Here is a 15,528-nt window from a genome sequence, read left to right as displayed (position 1 = left end):
CTTGAATTTATACATTTATTTAAATGATGAATAAAGTCAAGTCCCGCCCTTTAATATTTCACATTTTTGTTCCACGTTTCACTCTGAAATATGTCACGATACATAAATCAGTTCAGCCATAATTTCTGTTACATAACTTTAAGTTTGCCAAGCAAAGCAGGATGCTAATTATTAATCAAAAATCAACATGGCAAGATGCAATAGAGGTTTGCTTTTGTTACATTTAAACGGTTAGTTCACCTAAAAATAAAAATTCTGTCATTAATTACGTTTCAAACCCGTAAGAGCTTCGTTCATCTTCGAAACACAAATGAAGATAGTTTTTGATGGAATCTGGAGCTGTGTGACCCTGAACAAGGAGATCTGTAAAAGGCAAATAATCCATCTCTGTGAGTCCTAAAGATGCTTTAATATCCACACACAGCTACTGTGACAGTAATCCATCTGACTTTAATGGTTGAATCAGTATTTTTCAATGTGAAACAACAGAGAAGAAAAACACCAATAATTTAAACTTTTGACTATTAACAGTCACTTCCAATAAAATTTTATACGTGCATGGGTTACAATTCACTTGTGTTATGCGGATTCTCAAAGATGGATTATTTTCTTAAAAATCTTTGTGTTTATGTCAAGAAAGAAAGTCATATACATCTGGAATGGCATGAAGGTGAGTAAATGAGAGATTTTCATTTTTTGGGGTGGAATATTCCTGTAAAGACTGATATCCATTACATAACATGCTCATTCACTGTTTTGTAACTTACTGTAACATGAACTGTTGAAAGGATCATTGCAGTGGTTAAAACATATTATGAATTATAAACATATTCTGTATATTATGTTCTTGTGCATGTTGTCTCCATCAGGAACAACAGGGCCGTAGATCTGCCCCCCGGGGGGGGGGGGATCCTCAGCCGATGAGGGCTCTAGTCACCAGGACCCTCATAGATCATGATTATCAATGAACATTTTTACAATGATTGAACATTTAGGAAAAACTAAAACATTGTTTTATGAATGCATGTTGGATAGCAGATGAATATGCATGTTTTATTTCATACAGATAAAAGAATACAGAATACAGGCGCAATCCTCTACAGTGACAGTTTAACAGCTTGTGACCATATCCACATATTAATTAAAAAAGTAACAGTGTCAAAAAGGACGAAAGGTCCAGTGAACATCTGAGGTACCATTGAGATATTTGCTGCGGCCTAACTAGCCAAACATTTCATTCACAGGAATGAGGTAAGTGTGATTTCCTGAGTATAATGTCTCTCTTGTATTGTGTTTGCAGTAAACACTAGAGCTCAGACACTAGCTGGCTTTACTTCAAAAGTTGCGATTTTAACTTAACCGCAAAATTTAAATATCACACAAAACATTTGCGAACAAGCAGCGTTTCCACCCAACGAGTCAAAGATAACAAAATTGTCACTTCCACTAAACTAAACTGGCACTATACATTACTAAGAAAAGTAGAAGAAGCTACTGAATATAATCATTTTCATATATAATAAATTACTTGCACCTCAGAACGAGCAGATGAAACACAATGAATGCAGTTTTCGCACAAGTCGAAAACCACCTCAAGCAAGCGGAAAAACTTTTTTGCAAAATAAGGCATTTTTATTCATAATTCAGCATTTCCATCTCTCGATTCTGATGCAATACTTTAAAATGTGCATAAAAGCATGGTGATGGAAGCCCAGCTAGTGAAACACTGCCTGCTTGCAAATGATCTTTCTCTTCTTAAGGATGATGAGGAGAAGATCAGCTAATCAGAATGAACTTGCTCTTTATTTTGGTTGTCTTCGTGTCTATCTCCTCCTTTCCGTCGTTGCTGTGGATCATCTGGGCTCTTGTTATCAATACATCATTGCTGTCCACTACTGGAGAGACACTGAAATTGAAACATCAAGTTGTCAAAGCATGCAGCGCTTTTCTTCAAATATATGCTATCATAATCATTTTATAGCACTCATGAAAATTTATGCCAGTAGTTTTACACACAGATTGCTCTTTTTAGGTGTTTTACTATGTAATTAAAAATAAAAGATATAAATCACTCAACAGTCTATTCAGATTATGCTAATTACATAACACAGGGTGTAATGGCCTTCCCCTTTAATTTGTTTTGCTTGGCGTCACCACTAGATGGCGAAATATACTTATTGCATATAAGGGAGAGGAAACAAAGCAAGAGTATTTTCACGTTTGTTCTTGAGCTAACAAGCTCGAGAAAATGGTTTAAGCTTTAAGCTTTAGTATCCCTTTGGCAAGAAGAGCGAGGTACGTTAGTTTGTTTTCTATGTATTTCTTTTGTACTATTTGTTTAATTTGAACAATGTTAAATGTGTAGTGAATGTTTGTTTGGTTGTTTATATTGTGAATGTTGATTGTCTATTTTGCTTTGATATTTATGTATTGTTTTTTGTTTTCTTTGTAGTTTTACGGTGCCACCATGCTGTGATACAATTGTTATGGTGCTATGAAGTTAATGTGTAAACACAGTGTTGTGATGCATGGAGAACATTTGCAACAAAGAATTGAGACAATGATCACTTCAGCAATGAAGTTTATTGCATCTTAAAATAAATCGAAGGCACCCGTCGAAAACTCTGTTTCTTTTCTATGAAGCTGAAGGGCCGCTACAGTAAAACTCGCTGCTACACATGAGGTTTCATTGTGTTGCTGTTGTTTCATCGCGTGAGTGGGACACTGGACTTTGCATCTAAAGCGCTGATTGAATCACGTCACGTCACAGGAAAACGGATACTTCATCAGGATTGTAAAATTACACAGTCAGTTGGAGCGCGGCTCATTCATGAACGTTTGGATGGTGATCGTATATCAACGTTACCGTTACAGATGAAAAGGTAAACTTTCAGTAAAAGAACGTTACATGAAGTAAGACTGCAAATACAACTTTCTGGACTGTGTGAGTTGAAATCTTTACAATTAAAAGACCCTTTAGATGTTTAAAAAATATTTAGAATTTTATAGAGAATTGAAGTTCAAGATATGAAGTTGAATGAGCTATGAAATATTGATTTAAGACGTTGAAGTTATTGATTTGAGTCTTCTTTTATAAGTTATTGACTGCCACAGGTAAACGCTGGGGTTTATATTTATGGTAGCCTATATGTTACAAGCATGTATATAATGTTGAATGTCAAAGAATTTGTGATCATGTTGCATATATAATTTGACTTATTACCATCGCTGATTATTTGAGTGTCTAAATTATAGATGTCTGATATGAGTAATTCATTGCTCTCAAGTTGTAGACAGACAAAATGGAAGACACAGTTGAGCAAATGGCAGCGCAAGCAAGTCAAAAGTTAGTTCCTGATAAGGATTTAAATATTTCTAAAGAAATGCAACCAGTTAGATCAAGATCAAGTTCTCGAAAAGAAATCGTACAGAGAAAGGCCTAGAGATGCATAAACAGGAGACCCAGAAGCAAGAGAAAGCTTTTAATAAAGCTTATGACTCCTGGAAGCAGACCGCTAGGGAAACTAGGTCTAAATTGAAAGCTTTATGCACATATGAAGAGCTTGAACATATTTTAAAGGACATTCAAACTAAACATGATGTAGTCACCTAGCGTTATGCTCCCTTATTGCGCAATCAAACAACAACTTCAGAGATTGTTAAAAGAGTAGATGTTTGTGCCACACTAACCGCAGAAATATAGAAACTGTTGAGCAGATCCAACAAAAATAAGTTGTAAAGGAGAGAGTAAGGCAGACATTAAATAGAGTATGCCTCTGTCTTTGGTTACACAAACACCGATACCATCATCTCAGAAAGCCTAATAACATCGGAGACCTCTTCCAGAGCTTCCAGCAAAAGAGTCGACGCAGAAGCTGAACTCGCAGCTAAAGTAGAGCAAGCGAAGGCTATGCAAGAAATTCACAATCAGCAGGCCAGATTACTTGAGATGGAGAAGGACTGGAAGCTGAATGAAGCAAGAATGCTAGCAGAGGTGAAACAGAAAGAATCAGAGATGCGTCTAAGACTGGAAGAAGAAAGGACTAGGCTGCAGATGCTACAAGCAGATAAAGAAGTCAAGGTAGCCGCAGCTCGAGTGAACGTCTACAATAATCATGAGAGTAATCTTGAAGAGGAGGGGAGAGGTAATGCAACGTGGTCTGGAGGGAGAGCGGCTGGAAACCAACCCCAGCTGAATCCTCAGGTAGAGTCATTCCATCCTCAAGCATTTCAAGAGGTAAAGACAACTCAAGAGACTGAGAACTTAGCTCAAGTGTTAGCGAACTCTCTAAGCATAAATCGATTACCTGTCCCAGAGCCAACGACTTTCACTGGTGATCCTTTAAAGTTCATTGATTGGAAAATGTCCTTCACCGCACTTATTGATCGTAAATCAATTCCTACAAGCGAGAAGATGTTCTACTTGAAAACCTATCTTGCTGGAGAAGCTCGAAAGGCTGTGGAAGGTTTCTTCTATAGAAATTCTCATGATGCATAACAGGGCACCTGGAAGGTCCTTGAAGAGCGGTATGGAAACCCGTTAATTGTTCAGAGAGCCTTTCGAGAAAAACTCATGAGATGGCCTAAGGTGGGAGTAAATGACCCACTTTCCTTACGAGAATTCACTGACTTTCTACAAGGTTGTGTTGAAGCTATTCCGCATGTCAAAGGTTTGGCTATTTTGAATGACTGTGAGGAAAACCATAAATTACTAAAGAAATTACCTGAGTGGATTGTACGTAAATGGAGCAAAATTGTGGTTGAAGAGTTAGACATGACTGGCGATTATCCAAGTTTTAAACGATTTGTAGCGTTTTTGCAGAAGGAGTCTAAAATAGCTTGCAATCCATTCACTTCTCCACTTCTACTGAGTTCTAAAGTTTCAGATGAGAAATTTCCCAAAAGAGTCAGAGCTGTTAACACAAAAGCTCAAGTTAAAGATTCAACAAGAACAGAATCTAAGATGATATCACCATGTTCTGTTTGTAGGAGTGAAACGCATAGTATCTCTAAATGTCCTATTTTTGCAGAAAAGCCCATGGATGACAAAAGGTCTTTTATTCGTGAGAATCATATCTGTTTTGGATGTCTGAGAAAGGGGCATATTTCCAAAGACTTGTAAGGGAAACAGGTCAATTTAGCTCAAAGGGAATCATTTAAGATTTTAAAGGGAATTTGAACAGAATCACTGTTTCACGGCTGATCACTGAAACGGCCAGCGATTCAATGAACGAGCCGTTTAACATCAAATCTGCGCTGGATATTAATATCCAAAGTATAGTGAAAACACTATTAATTAGCACAGTAACAAGATCGGCAGTTTAAGACATTAACTTGTGAGCACAAAACACAAGATACTTCTCTTTTCAATATAAATAAGGCTTTATTAGATAAATCTAAGACATATAAACTAATCTAACACATAAGCACACGCACTCACACATTCACACAAGTTGCAGGAGGATAGAACGTTAGGAAAGAGTGAGTTTAAGAGAATGAAAATGTGAAATCCCAAGTTTACAGCAATACGTGAAATTGCATAGACATGAACAACCATTTAATCACTTAATTAACCCTCGCACTGAGTTCCTCAATGAGGTTAAAATTATATTAGATAACACCAGTACAGATGTGAGTCTGGAGGTTACTTGCGTTGCCTGTTTAACGGGGTTCCCTTTGTTGTCGCTGAAAAGGGGGTTTCCCGAAGTTGCTGATTGGCTGGAAGTTCAGTAGTCGTTGAAGTGACGTCTTGGGAAGCCCGTGGTTGGGCGTTGGCTGAAGATGCAGAGTTGTGGGCTGGTTGAAGTTTCAGACGGGCACGCGAGGTCAGACTCGGAGACACGGCGTTACAAAACTTAAGTCAGAACACGAAACTCTCAAACGGAAAAGAAAAGAAGCAAAGTTTGACGAGACTAGGTGGTGTTTCTTTCTCATCGTGGCTAAGAAGCAGCAGGCGTGCAGGCCGAAGCACGCTGGAACGGCGCTCGAAGAACGCTAAAAGTGATGACAAAGCATGACTAAAAGCTAAACTACAAGCAAAGCTAAAAGCAAAATTTGATGGTGTCCTGAGTATTTAAACTGGCCTTTTGGCCACACCTCAAATGTTGTCTTGACCAATTAGATATTGTCTTTTCTCAGGGTGTTCCGATGTTTGTCCCACCCATTCATAAATCATATGTTATCTTATCAAGCTTGTGGTCCGAATTTTCCCGCTCTTGCAGGGTATAATTTGGACATGATTCCTATAACAAGAATATGATACATTTGACAAATAACTGATGGTCAGAAACGTTTCAAGCAAGAATATTCGAACACACACATACTAAACATGAATATGATCCCTTAAGCTATTCAAGAGTTATTTAAAAAGACATACACAATAAGTGATTAGAAACATTAAAGTCAAATGTGTGGGTTACAGGTATAAAATGGAGTTAAGCAATGGACTGATATCCATTTAGAAGTCTTTTTGGAGTTCATTTTGGTGCATATATGCATTGGAAGGCAGTCTCTGTGCCATTCTGGGGAGTAAGGATACGTCCTGTGAAGACCAGAGGGGTTACAGGTCTCCTTAGGAATTTCAGTCTGGTTTTGCTAGGTGGGGGGAAGTCAATCCAACGATCTTGTTTACTCTCATGGCTTTACATGTGACGTTCAGACTGTCCATTTCTTCGATTACTTGCCCCAAATTAGACAATCTCTTCTTCGAATTGAAATTGTCAATAATTGTTCTAATGGTGTTAATGTTGAAAGCTGTTCTGTGAAAGAGTTGCTTATCAGACTGTGGTGCTGGGAGTTGATTTACAACATCCTGCCTTTCTGTGGAATTCGGCTCATGTTTCAACCAGGCTCCCGATCGAATCTTTAATTTGTCTGGTTCACGCTACATACCCCCCTTCGATCGGCGAGGTGTTTAGCTGAAGACATCGTCGATCGCTGGAGAAACAAAGGCAGAAGAAGCAGACAAACACAGCAAACAACAAGACAACACCTCCATGACAGTTACTGTACTGGTGCAGGCATCAGGTTATTTAGGTACACGTGGTTAAGTTCAATTAGTCAATGTAGTTTAGTACATTGAGGATAGTTTAGATCATTTTGGAAATCATTGTTTTATTTTGATTGGCCAATCAAATTTGTGGTTAACTTTGTTTGGTTCTTCTAGGTTGTCTTAATTTAAACGTTTACGTTAATTTTCTAGTAACATCATTTGCAATGAAATGAGTTGACCTATCGTGCATGGAGCTCTCTGGCTTCCATTCAGTTTAGAATGGCTGGCGGATATTAGGTGTGGTGAGTCAATCCTAATATCAGACCTTCGACCCTTGCAGGGTGTCTAGGTGTTTCACCTACTCAAGAAAGAGGGGAAGGAGAAGGATAGGTAAAAGAAGAACAAAACAAACAAACAAAACCAAGCTGCTGTGGGTTTTCCTAGCATGGCTTACAACTGCTGTTGAGCTAGGATGTCATGTGCAGCTAGTGTGTCATGTACCTTAACTTAGTGTCAGATGTTATAACCTATAGTGAGGATGGCTGCATGTTTCTTCATGGAGGGTATATGTAACTTTGTTACACTAAAATTTGGACATTCTACCTGTGGGAAGAATATGTTTGTTGGATGTGTTATCAGTAGATGTGGTTACCTCTGGGTGTAGGTAATGTTGTGTGTGTTAAAGGTGTAGTGTATGTGTGGTCAGATCTGTTTTCAGTCTGTGTTGTCTCCCCCCTTTGCTTGTATGTCACTGAAGACTGGCTCTCTGCATCCTTGGCTTGGATGAGGGCGTGTCTATGGTCTAATGGGGGTCAGTCCAGCAAGGCAGGAAGTTCTTTAGCAGACAGTCGGAGGTAGTTTGGCATGGCTGTGTGAAGCTGGGTTGCCAAACTTTGTCTCCTATGTTGCACTCTTCTTGTGGTGCCTTCTGGCTGTGGCAGACTTTCTGACCTTCTGTGCTCTGGTGGTCGCTGTTGCACAGACAGGAATGTGGTTCTTGGAGTTGGAGTTCATTTGACAGTTTGTTAGTGAGCGTTGGGAGACTGAGGTGATGTTCTTTAGTACCTCAGATTTTTCATCAACGGTTGGCCGTGAAAGACTTGTTCGTTCCGGTTGGTTGTTGAACAGGTGCTTGTCATCTCTGATGTGGCGCACCAGGTGATCACCGGCCTTCCGTTCTGTCGCTGGTCACAGCAAGCATGACTCAACTTTGTGGTCATAAGTGTGAAACTGATCTTGAAGGAACTCTTTCAGTTGTCTCATGACTTGTTCCATGTCTTCTGATGGTAAGCTGTCATGTTTGTGTGAATACTCAGCACTGTGCATGTCTGAGTGGTGCTGAGGTGGGTTTCGCTGTCGCTTACCCACATGAGTTGCTCTTGGATGAGTCAGGTGATTACCTTTGGATGTCTGGTTAGGTTTCCAGTTGTTCTTATACTTTTGGTTTCTTGAGAAGCGTGGCTGGTCCCATGGATTTTTCCAGCAGTTGGGCGGAAAGCGGTTGTGGACATGGGTGTCACGTTCTCTGTGCTCTTGATGGAAGACTCTGGTGTTGTGATGCCACTGGGTGTCGTCCAGTGCAAGGCTTGAGTCTTTGTTGACAGAGTTCAAGAGTGTGGAGGTTTTGTTACCTTTCTTTGAGGCCATCTTCTGCTTGTTATAGGCCTTCTGTGTTAGGTCACGCAACTGTTGGATGGTCATGGAGTGTGAACAGGCCATGACGCCTAGATGGTGGCTGACTCCAGGGTGCAGATTCTTTAGGAAGAGGCTTTTGAAGTTCACATCCTCTTCAAGGTCAGGCTTGTTGTGTGCACCAAAGTAGGCTTGTCGGAGTCGGTTGTAGTAAGCTTGTGGAGTCTCTTGTCGACCTTGTTTGGTTTCCAAGGCAGTCAACAGTCCATGTTCGGACTCTGGGTCTGTAAACTCTTCAATCAGGACCTCACGAAGTCGCTGGTAGTTTGACTTTGTTTGACTGGGCTGTCGATCTAGGAAGTTTCGTACCTCAGGACTGGACGTGGCTCGAAGGATGTATAACCTGTCTCTGTCAGTCACATGAGGTCTTATTTCCAGATGAAATTCGATATCTTGCAGGTAAGCCTGGATGTCGTGGCCCTCTGTGGAGTTCGGGTTGAACCTGCTGATGTTTTCAGACAGCTTGTTGAGGTCTTTGATGGTCATCCCGTGTGCAGCTCTAAGGTCTTGGACGGGAGGTTTTCTTTCGTTGGCAGGAAAGGGTTGTGTGGCGAAGGCAGGTGAGGTTTTGGGTTGTAGCCCTTCACTCCTTTCGTCATATGCCAGTTCTTGGACGTGGGACTCTGCTCTGCTCAGCAGTGATGAGGCTAAGAGAAGTTTCTCTTTCCCTGGCTCTTGTTTCTGCTTGTAAGCATATTGGAGTTCTTTTCTGACCATGTAGAGCTCATCGTTGGTATCGTCTAGTTGTTGGGTCAGATTGTCCATTTCAGTTCTGTACCTTTCAAGGTGGTCTTTCAAAGCACTGATTTTAGAATTCTTATCTCTGATGTCATTCTTGGTTTTCTCTAGTAGCTGTTCGGCATACTGGAGTCTGTTTACCAGGTCTCTCTGGGCAGCTGTTGCATGTTGCTGTTCGAGCTGAGCTGCTGCCAGGGCTGCTTGGAGCTTCTTAACCTGTTCCGTTGTTTCCTGCTCCCTCTCGTTGGGTGCTTTGAGTTGATCTTGAACTTTCACTTCCAGCTTGTCTATGCGACGTTGAGCACGTGTCAGCTCCTCTTGAAGGTGGGTGATGTGCTTGTCGCTCAGTTTCAGCTGGGTTGTGAAGGCATAGCTTAGGGAGCTGGTGATCTTGACTAGCTCCTCGTGGTTGTTGTTCTGGCTTGAATCTTGTGTCAGGAATCTTCTCAGGATTAGGATTATTAATAAAAATAATAACAGTTCAGATGTCTTGGGGGTGAGGCTGTCTGTCATGCCTCTCAGCCAAGTGTTCACATCTTCCCCTTGGGCGATGGGATCTGCAGTCTGCGGCATGTTTGCACGCTGGGGAGAAGAGAGACTTACACAGATCTGTGTGGAGTAAAAGCCTATGTGTGGTGGGACAACTAAGTGTTGTATCAGTGATTCTGAACCACTAGTGAAGTGTGGTGATGACTGTGTTGTTCTCAGGGTGTCTAAGTAGACTAGAGATGCGAAGACTTTGTCACTCTAATGAGGAAGAGGGAAAGAGAGAAAGAGGTGAAAAACAAATTAAATGACAAGCAACAATTTCTGTTTTTCAAATGAAGAAAATTAATTTTCCCAATTAAATCTTATCAAGAATGTAAACAATATTATTAAATCTCTTGTTTTGGACAAAAGAATACAATAATAATGCTGATATCTCTTTCCTTAGTCTGACAGGATTGACACCGTACACCTTACAGTTGGACCGCTCACCAGGGAGGCTGCGAAGGCGACAGTCGTTCAACACGTATCTCTATTAAATTGATCTCAATGTTGTATGAGATACTAAAACTTGGATTGCGTTTCCAAATGCAGGGAGGTTAGGAAGAACAAAGGAGAGGTTGATTACAATCAAATTCAAAAGGATGATTCGTCTTCTTTGACACGATTGTGTATTTCATTCACTTAGAATTGACTGATGGTTCTTACATGTCCCTACAAATGTTAAAAGTGAAGAGGAAAGGAAAGGAGAGAGAGGAGAGAGATGGTAAGTCTCAGTAGCGGATATCTCAACTACGAGGAGAGCGTTGTTTTAGTTTGCTGCACAAATAATCAAACAAAATAAACTTTAAGTGAAAGAGAGTTGTCTTTCTAATTTATTGAACTCGTAGTGAGGGATAACAATGTCTCCTTTAAGGGCTCAGGTGTGTCGTTCCCAAGCTAGGATACACAGAAATTAAAAAGTAATAAATGGGCAAAATAAAAAAAAAAAAAAAAAAAAAAAGAAAGATCTATAAATAAAAAAAAAAATATTAATTAAATTAACTAAATAAACAAGAAACAAGAATAAAAAAACGCAATAAAATAAGTACAAGTCTGAATAGAATATATTCAGATGGGTAATAAATAAATTAGGTAGAATAAGTTTAAACTTTCGATGTTCAAGGCTTATTCGTACCTAAAATAATTAGGCCCAAAGAGAATACTAGAAGTAATGATCATATGAAATGATCTGAGGGGGAAATTTGAATGATTCCAAATAAATTTAATGTTTCAATTAAATTTGAATTTGACACAATTAATAATTGTGAGTTAGTATTTCCCTTTCTAGTAAAATGCCAATAAATGGTACCGTGAGAAAAGAGAGAAATAAAAGAGAGAAAGAGACCAACAAGTGTTAGTTGAGATGTCTAAAGGGTTAAATCACTTTAGCGTTGCCCACACAGACACCATTCAAACACTGGATGTTAATGCTAACGGCTAACCTTTGAGGCTAGTGGCTTTAGCATAGACTTCAATGTAAATACAACTGTTTCGTTAGCTTAGCAACACCGTGGAGTTTGTTTACATTAGTGTCGATGCGCTGTGCGTGCGCAGTTCAAAGTTGCTCCGGAAGTAGGTTAAGACTTCCGTGTCACGGTCGTAACTGTGGCAACCAAAACAAACTCTAGTGGACTAGCACATGAATCATTGCATTGCAAGTACAGTTAAGCATGTTACATGAAATGTCGGCGCATTTCAACACTGTACAAATAACAACACCGCGTTTAGATGGTTCTGCGATGTGGCACTTAAACTCTCAGTTAATTCAAATAGCAGCTTCGTGCTGTAGTTAAGGGAAAAGTGAGGGCGATCTCGGCGGATCTGAAGTTTCTCTGGACACATAAACACAACAGGTTTTCTTCGCTGTTGGTACACAGTTAAAATTAACTTGATCAAGCTTTTAAAACACTCCCATCACACTCGGACACACGCAGTGTTAAGCGAGATTGCATTCACTTTGTGAACAGGGAAACATTATTCTCTAATGTTTAACCCAGGGAGTCGAATAGCATGTGATTCGGCAGTGGAACACGCACTGGCAATCAAACTATGAATAACGAGGCTTTGATAAATAGATTGAGGAACACGCTCAAAACTATTCTTTATTCACCGATTTATTTCCCTTTGAATTACTACAGTTTCGCTCCGTTCAGCGAACGGTGACTGAGATTCCCTGCCGGGAGTATAGCTTTTGAGAGGCACCGGAACACGCAGTGAAATCAATTTAGCTATAAACAAGGCATTACAAAAATGAGGAACACGCTCAATTTCTACCTTATCGTACGATCTCAGATGTTAACTTTAAGTTCACTTACTGCCGTTTAACAATGAAGAGGCGGACTTGAGTTACAGCCTCCTCTGCGTTCATTCTATTCAAGCGGTCGCGCGCTGCTTACGTCACGGGTCACACACACACACATACGTCTCGACTCAGAAGCTTCTCATCTTTCATCCGCAGCAAAAGAAAAGATTAAATAACTTGGTTTATGCTCACAATTTAGATTAAACTGCCCGCAAAATTCTCCACCATAATACTGTAAGGGAAACAGGTCAATTTAGCTCAAAGGGAATCATTTAAGATTTTAAAGGGAATTTGAACAGAATCACTGTTTCACGGCTGATCACTGAAGCGGCCAGCGATTCAATGAACGAGCCGTTTAACATCAAATCTGCGCTGGATATTAATATCCAAAGTATAGTGAAAACACTATTAAGTAGCACAGTAACAAGATCGGCAGTTTAAGACATTAACTTGTGAGCACAAAACACAAGATACTTCTCTTTTCAATATAAATAAACAAACACGCAAACACACTCTCACACACGCACACAATCACACACACTAACAAATGCACGAGTGCGTGTTTATCTGTTGCAGGAGGATAGAACGTTAGGAAAGAGTGAGTTTAAGAGAATGAAAATGTGAAATCCCAAGTTTACAGCAATACGTGAAATTGCATAGACATGAACAACCATTTAATCACTTAATTAACCCTCGCACTGAGTTCCTCAATGAGGTTAAAATTATATTAGATAACACCAGTACAGATGTGAGTCTGGAGGTTACTTGCGTTGCCTGTTTAAACGGGGTTCCCTTTGTTGTCGCTGAAAAGGGGGTTTCCCGAAGTTGCTGATTGGCTAGAAGTTCAGTAGTCGTTGAAGTGACGTCTTGGGAAGCCCGTGGTTGGGCGTTGGCTGAAGATGCAGAGTTGTGGGCTGGTTGAAGTTTCAGACGGGCACGCGAGGTCAGACTCGGAGACACGGCGTTACAAAACTTAAGTCAGAACACGAAACTCTCAAACGGAAAAGAAAAGAAGTAAAGTTTGACGAGACTAGGTGGTGTTTCTTCTCATCGTGGCTAAGTAGCAGCAGGCGTGCAGGCCGAAGCACGCTGGAACGGCGCTCGAAGAAAGCTAAAAGTGATGACAAAGCATGACTAATAGCTAAACTACAAGCAAAGCTAAAAGCAAAATTTGATGGTGTCCTGAGTATTTAAACTGGCCTTTTGGCCACACCTCAAATGTTGTCTTGACCAATTAGATATTGTCTTTTCTCAGGGTGTTCCGATGTTTGTCCCACCCATTCATAAATCATATGTTATCTTATCAAGCTCGTGGTCCGAATTTTTCCCGCTCTTGCAGGGTATAATTTGGGCATGATTCCTATAACAAGAATATGATACATTTGACAAATAACTGATGGTCAGAAAACGTTTCAAGCAAGAATATTCGAACACACACATACTAAACATGAATATGATCCCTTAAGCTATTCAAGAGTTATTTAAAAAGACATACACAATAAGTGATTAGAAAAATTAAAGTCAAATGTGTGGGTTACAGGGTATAAAATGGAGTTAAGCAATGGACTGATATCCATTTAGAAGTCTTTTTGGAGTTCATTTTGGTGCATATATGCATTGGAAGGCATTCTCTGTGCCATTCTGGGGAGTAAGGATACGTCCTGTGAAGACCAGAGGGGTTAACAGGTCTCCTTAGGAATTTCAGTCTGGTTTTGCTAGGTGGGGGGAAGTCAATCCAACGATCTTGTTTACTCTCATGGCTTTACATGTGAGGTTCAGACTGTCCATTTCTTCGATTACTTGCCCCAAATTAGACAATCTCTTCTTCGAATTGAAATTGTCAATAATTGTTCTAATGGTGTTAATGTTGAAAGTTGTTCTGTGAAAGAGTTGCTTATCAGACTGTGGTGCTGGGAGTTGATTTACAACATCCTGCCTTTCTGTGGAATTCGGCTCATGTTTCAACCAGGCTCCCGATCGAATCTTTAATTTGTCTGGTTCACGCTACAGACTGCAAAAGACGGCATATTTGTGGCACATGTAGCTTTCGCCACCCAACTTGCTTGCATGAAGATAAAATCAAAAGGCCTGTGAATGTATCAAGAATGGGGTTCACTCCTACGGAAGTGCACACAAATCAAGAAGTTCAAAGGGTTATGTCTCATACAGTAACACAACGTGCTTCTGCTACCTCTAGCATTGTTCCTGTTTTTATTTCAACAGTGGATAAGCCACGAAATTAGATTCTCACATACGCTTTACTTGACACACAGAGTGATTTGACTTTTATTTTGAAAGATTTTCTAGATGAGCTCCAAGTAAGCAGTCAAGCAGTGAAGTTGAGACTTAGTACTATGACGACTACAGATACAGTCACCCCAAGTAACAAGGTTAGTGGCTTACAAGTGCGAGGACTCCAAGGTGGGAAATGTATTAAAGTACAGCAAGCCTATACTTGTGACTTTATTCCCGTGGATAAAGCTTATATTCCAATGAGAAAGACTGCGTTGCAATGGCCTCACCTTAAGCACATTGCCAATGAGTTACCATCACTTCAGAGCTGTGATATAGGATTGTTAATTGGATATGATTGTCCTTTAGCATTAGCTCCTTTAGAGGTCATTATTGGTACTGAAAATGAGCCTTTTGCGCAGAAAACAGAGCTGGGTTGGAGCATCATTGGCCTTTGTAATCCCCACCTGGACAGGCAAGGAAGTCAAAGTTTCATTCATCGAGTTTCAGTGAAAGAATTGTCAGTTCCATCAGCTAATGATGTTTTAAAGGTCTTAGAGTCAGATTTCAATGAGAAGGGTTATGAGGATAAATATGTGTCCCAGAAAGACGTCCAATTTATACGTCTTCTTAGTGACAATATCAAACATAAAGAAGATGGACATTTTCAACTGCCCCTTCCTTTTAAGAGCATCAGTCCTCCTTCACTACCTAATAACAAGAAGCTTGCTATGGTACGTTTGCAGCACTTGAAGAAGAAGCTGAAGTAAAATCAACAGTATTGTGATCATTATAAGGCCTTCATGGAAGAAATGTTCAGCAAGGGAGATGCAGAGATGGCTCCTGTTACATCTGATGAAGGAACAGTGTGGTATATACCCCATCATGGCGTTTACCACCCTCACAAGCCAGACAAGTTGAGGGTGGTATTTGATTGCTCTGCAAAATTTTGTGGTATTTCTCTTAATGACACTCTTCTCACTGGTCCAGATTTGATCAATTCTCTGGTGGGAGTACTTTGCCGGTTCAGGAAGGAAGCTGTTGC

The 15,528-nt window shown here is 40.1% G+C and overlaps 1 protein-coding gene across 1 annotated transcript in view; it reads right to left on the bottom strand.

Moving 5' to 3' along the window:
- Positions 1-1,039: 1,039 nt before the first annotated feature.
- LOC109046747 overlaps positions 1,040-15,528 on the bottom strand; it is a 69,289-nt gene continuing 54,800 nt past the window's right edge. Inside the window, exon 7 of the mRNA XM_042733724.1 lies at positions 1,040-1,906. The gene's annotated coding sequence lies outside the window, so the exon portion shown is untranslated. The remainder of the gene's footprint in view (positions 1,907-15,528) is intronic.

Source organism: Cyprinus carpio, chromosome A3 (genome assembly GCF_018340385.1).
Source record: "Cyprinus carpio isolate SPL01 chromosome A3, ASM1834038v1, whole genome shotgun sequence".
NCBI lineage: Eukaryota > Metazoa > Chordata > Actinopteri > Cypriniformes > Cyprinidae > Cyprinus > Cyprinus carpio.
The sequence above is the reverse complement of the archived record's forward strand: the minus strand, read 5'-3'. Positions and strand labels throughout refer to the sequence as shown.